The sequence below is a fragment of the Papaver somniferum genome, chromosome 11 (assembly GCF_003573695.1).
Source record: "Papaver somniferum cultivar HN1 chromosome 11, ASM357369v1, whole genome shotgun sequence".
Classification (NCBI taxonomy): domain Eukaryota; kingdom Viridiplantae; phylum Streptophyta; class Magnoliopsida; order Ranunculales; family Papaveraceae; genus Papaver; species Papaver somniferum.
The window spans coordinates 79,671,005-79,676,766 of record NC_039368.1 but is presented as its reverse complement, the minus strand read 5'-3'; the positions used below and the strand labels follow the sequence as shown (position 1 = coordinate 79,676,766).

Here is a 5,762-nt window from a genome sequence, read left to right as displayed (position 1 = left end):
AGAAACTGAGCTCAAATGCTTAGCAGAGTTTTCGAACGAAGAAAAGGAACTTGCAAAGCAGAATTCAGATGGTTTGAATGCTATTATTCCTGCTGTAAGTCGTGATTTACAACATCAAGTGTCAACATGTCAGACTTCGAAAGAAGCTTGGGATAATCTTCAAATCGTATTCGAAGGAAATTCTTCAAAGAAAGAAGCTAGACTTAAAACCCTCACTTCCGAGTGGGAAAACCTTCGAATGAATGACAACGACACTTTTTAGGATTTTCACATTAAACTCTCTGAGATAATTAATGTTTCTTTCTCGTTAGGAAAGACTATTTCTGAAAAGGATATAGTATGCAAGATTCTCAGATCGTTGCCATCAAGATACGATTCCAAGAAACATGCAATCATACAAGCAAACGATCTTTCAACTCTCACACGAAGCACACTCGTTGGTAAGTTAAATATCTTTGATTATGAATCACAGTATATTCAAACCAAAGGAATCGCTTTTAAAGAAAAAGTTCCAAAAGCTCAAATGGAAAGGAATAGACAGCTGATTCAAATGAACAGATTGCAGAAAATTCTGATGATGAAATTGGACAATCATTTTCATTAATTACTAGACAGTTTTGAGATCTCTTGAAGAAAATAAACAAGAGATTTGTTAAGGATACTTATCGATCTTCTCAACCGCATGATCGAGTTCCTGTCAAAAAGGATCAGGAACAAGATGATGAATATCAGCCGCAGTGCTTCAAGTGTAAATGGTTTGGTCATATTGTTAAAGACTGTCCCAATCTTAAGAAATACACTGGAAGCAAGGCATTGGCTGTAACTCTAGACGAGTCCTCCGATTCATATGATTCTGAAGAAGAGGAAACAGCTGATGTTGCATTAGTTTTCAATCTTATTCCTTCCTCCTCAATTAGTGATTTACCCATTTTAAAAATGGACATGTCTTCAAATGTTATTAAATCATCTAATTGTAAAGGGAGAAATAAGACAAGATGCTAAAAATGTCTTAAAAACATAATTGCTAAAAGTTGTGTTTGCAATTTCAGTCTATCCCAAGATACTTTGTTGGTTCGAGGTAACAGAAAGAGATCTTTTCATACTATACTAGATCAAGAACACTCTGGTTGTTCAAAATTCCATAATGAGATAAAATCTCATACTAATGCCTCTTGATCGGTATTAGAATTCTTTCCTCATCTCGTGTTCCAAATTTTGAGTGAGGATAAGAAGAAAATTCAAGGCACTTTTGTGTAGATTATGGAAATAATATCTAGTATTTGAAGATATTTGATATATTCGTATTTTAGGAATATTATATTTTCGGTAGTATGAAAAATATAAAAAGATTCTTCTCTCATTTTGATCATTCCTTGTCCGAACTATGGGTCTGGATCAAAGGGTTTCTCTGGAGAAGATGCAGGATCAGAAAGATCATCCTATAACTAAGTTCGGATTATCTCTTGATATTAAGGGTAAACTCAGAAAGGAAGATTGGCTTAGCAAGAAGGAAAGAGAGAATACTCTGAAGATAGATCAGTGTATTGAGGCATTGACACATTTTTGTGTTCAATCAAAGATAGAATTACATGATCTTGCGAAATCCTTCACGAAAATTTCTCATCTGCAAGAGATTCTGGTCAAGCAACAAGGTTTTCTACTTGAAGAAATTCAAAAGATGAAAAGTAGTAATCCACCTTCATTAAGTTCTGACATGAAGGACTAGGTTGCAAGGAAAAATAGACATCAATTTTTGATTTCTTTCATTGATTGTATTGATCTATTATAAATAAAATTATTCGATTAGTAATTTTTCTTGTGATAGTTTTTGGTTTACATAGCTTGTGCTTAATTGCTTTTATCTTATTGCTGTGTATGTTTATGAGATGTTTGATTTCGGTTTTACTACCTTAATATTCGATCTCATATATTGTGAACCCTTATGGTTTGGGTGACTTTTTGATTTAGTGGGATAAAGTTCTAGCCGCAGTAGGTAGGCTTCATCAAAGGATCATGAGGGGTTCTGATACAAACAATATGTGAAAAAGTCACAATATGTTGAATCGGTTTTGGTTTAGCATAAAAGCATATGTGTTTCGACGGTTTTCAACTTTTGCTTGCAATTGTTAAAACCGGTTTTCAACCTTTCTCTGGTAAAGGTTGAGGTGTGTTGTTATTCTTTTGTTTATGCATAAGGATGACAACGTGGTGATATTTCGATATCAATTCTCACTGGACGAAGATGCTATCATATTGGAGAAGTGGATGCGAAATTTGAGGTAACAATCTTGTTAGTTAATTTTTTTCCTGTTTAAGAAAAGCCTGAGTTTATATTATATATATTTGTTGCTTTTTCTTAACAAAATTTCGGTTCAATTGATATTTATTCCATGATGTGTGTGTGGATGTGTGTTTCAATTGATTCCGGTTAAGAGAAACTATTGTTATCTTGCTTTATTGTGTGGTATCAATTGTTTAGGCTTAAAAAATTTCGGTACAATCGATGTGTGTGTGATTCAATTGGTTCCGGTTAAGAAAAACTATTGTTATCTTCCTTTTGTATGGTATCAATTGTTTAGGCTTAAAAAATTACGGTGCAATTGCGGTGCTTTTAATGTCAATGTTGTTTCAATTGCTTCCGGTTGAGGTGAATAATTATGCAAGTTGATTTATTTTGGTTTGTATGAATTATTCATGGCTTAACGAAATAATTTGTGTACGAGATGAGTTGTTTAGTCCAATTCGATTCCGGATAAGAAAGTAAGCTAACTCTGATCTTAGTTTGTCTTATCAAAGTGAGGTTTCAGTTATTCAAGTCTAATTTAATGCCTAAACAAGGAATGCTAGTTAACTATACTAGTACTTGTCTTGTTTAATATTGAAAGGTCTAAGTTTATGGATAATTAGAACTTGATGAGAAAAATGGAGTTTATCTTTATTTTGGTCTTATCGAATTAAGCGGTTGTTTTTGAACAATCGATTTAGCAAAGGGACTAATGTGCTTAGTTGTTTTTGGTTTGCTAAACTAAACTGGAAAAATTGTTTCGGACAATTGTTTCCTTGGTAACATATCAAAATAAGACTACTTGTAGTTTCGGTTTTGATATTGGTTATCAGAACGTGATGTGTGGAACCCTCGTGCCTAACTCTACAGGTTTGCAAGTCTATTCTGAGATTTGTAAGATTCTTTTCGTGTTGTCCTTTATTTTTTCGATTCTTTGTCATTTTTGTGACAAAAAAGCGGAGAAATATATAGAGTAAACTGGTGATGTTGGCATTGATTTTATATTGATTGGCATCGCTAGGGAAAAGAACATTGGTACTTGAATGTTTTATCTAACGAAAGAGTGAAAGCACAGACTAAGGGGGAGTAACATGTCATATAAATTGATATAACAAAGACGTGCGGATTGAATATCTACCTATCTTCCTTAGGGGGAGTATTAGCTTTGTTATTATAATGTCAACAACATCATTTTCAAGGATTGAATGTAAGAAGTTTTACTGTGTTGTTGAATAGGGAATCAAGCAGATTGTAATGAATTCTTGTAATTTGTTTATCCATATGATGTAAGAGTTTTGTCACTAAACTTCACAAAGGGGGAGATTGTTAGAGCATTGCTCGGTTAAACCCACCAAGCGTTGGTATGTCAAGTTTGGTTGTCATATTTTAGTGAATTAAAACTCATGTTAAGAGTCGCTTGATTATGTACTAGAGTCAACTTCGTATAGGTTAGCTTGAAAGTATTAGGATATGAGACATTACAAGTATTGCGAAGTCTTGAAGATGTGAAGAATCAAGGATCTACAACGACAACAATCATCCTTCCACTTGAGGTTAGTGATATTTGAATTGAATTGTTTCATTCCCTAACGTATCTTTCAAGTCGTGCATATTGAAAACATAACTACGAAACATATTTGAAATCTAGATAGACATAGTATTAAGGAATACAATACGAGGTTGATTGCTTAACCATTAAATTTTGTAGATAAGACATCTTCATAATCATTTGAATGCTATTGTGATTATGTATGGGTATGAGGTGAGGATTTCATCCTAGGGAACAATGTTTACATGTGTTCTAAGGAAGTAAGTTCATAAACTTGTTTGTGGACCGAAAAGGAAATTGCCAGGTGTACATTTCACATTCTATATAAATCTGGCTGTAGAAACCGGATGAATAAGAACCAACGATGTTGTTTATAGAGTAACGATTTGTGTTGTACTACTGGTGTCTGATGTTGTGGGTTTTGGTATTTGAAGCACAGACAGAATCACAAGAACATATCCTACATTTCCAATTTTCATTCTTTGAAGCATAACTGGCATCACATTGTCCTCCAACAAACTCAAGAAAGTTCTTCATCAGACTCTGGAATGAATCGGAATCGTAGGCGAAAGTCTCTTCACCCAACAAGGAGTTATCTACTTGATATTCATATCTACAGCAATTCAACAGAATCCCATTATTATTAAAATGAACCAAGAGACACGAGGATTAGAAAGGGCTGTTTATCAGTCCATTTATGTAGGATCTCAGAAATTGTATGAAAAATAAAACAGTAAAACACCTCAACAGAAGCTCATCCTGAGAAGGAGGCAACGTACTACATGTACTTTGAAAAAACATCACTAGATCTCCAAGGGTCTGAAAATACAAGAGAGGAATTCATCATAATGGTTAAATAAGACTTAGTAAAATGTGAATAAAATAAGAAAATTAAATTTTCCAAACAAAGACCTTGGCATGAAAACCCAGGTTGGTAGCACGATCCTGAATCTTACCAAAAGAAAATTCTGCGGGGGTTTGTTGGCTGAGGCTCAGCATCCCCATTCCCCTGGTCTTGCGCCGATCCAATAGGGGGATCGTTCATCGGAATGCCATACATAACTTTCTCTTCATGGGTACCACCATCGTTGCTTGCATCCTTCTCATGATTAGGAGGGGAAGTATCTATTCGTTCCTCATCATCGGTAACCCCCTCTTAGTCCTCAACATCTTCATCATTCACGGGGCTGTTAAACTCATCCTGAAAGTCTCCTCCTCCGCAGGGGCAGTAGAAGACTGAACCGCGCCAATCTTCTTTTCTTCTTTGCCTAAGGATATAACACTCAACGCATCAAAACGACGACTATTTACCTTAAACTAAGAAGAAAAGGGGCAACATAAGGGACCATACCTTGGCAGCGGCTTTACCCTTCGGAGGCAGGTTAACATCGGAGATTTCGTCTTCATCAGAAACATCAAAGTCATAATAGAAGCTCATGCCATCGAAGTTCAACCGCCAGGGGCAGAAGTCACCATAGCGAGCCGGAGCACTATCACGAGGTTGATTTACCAGCGGTAAGAAGCCGCCCCGCGGACAAGGTGCCCACTGTAAAGCCCAAGGACCGACAACTTAAATAACGGTGGCATGCCACTCATAGTCATGATCACGCTTGAGCTTTTCACGACTAGGAAAGAGTTTTGCTGAGAAGTCCCTTCGGTACCAGGAACGTAGTGAAGCTTTGAATCACTCACCTCACTTAAGAGACGAACTTCACCACGAGAAGCAGGAATTGAATGAAGACTACACTCCAAGGCTTGCGGTTCCTACCGTTGACATAATCCCAAAAGAGGCATTAAAGTTTGCAGGAGTATACAAGTCTCTCTCGGCGGGATCGAGTATAGCAGGTCATCGTCGTTTCACCATGACTACGAAGATAACACTCCCTCAAGGTCCGAAGATAGTTCCCACTTAGCTGCACCACTGAACGA

The 5,762-nt window shown here is 36.2% G+C and overlaps 1 long non-coding RNA gene across 1 annotated transcript; it reads right to left on the bottom strand.

The window, feature by feature from the left end:
- Positions 1-4,395: 4,395 nt before the first annotated feature.
- Positions 4,396-4,781, bottom strand: LOC113322929. Its single transcript, XR_003347363.1, has 3 exons — positions 4,746-4,781; positions 4,576-4,652; positions 4,396-4,446 (listed from the first exon to the last, which is right to left on the bottom strand). It is a non-coding gene; the product is annotated as an uncharacterized LOC113322929 (long non-coding RNA).
- Between the last annotated feature and the right edge of the window lie 981 nt (positions 4,782-5,762).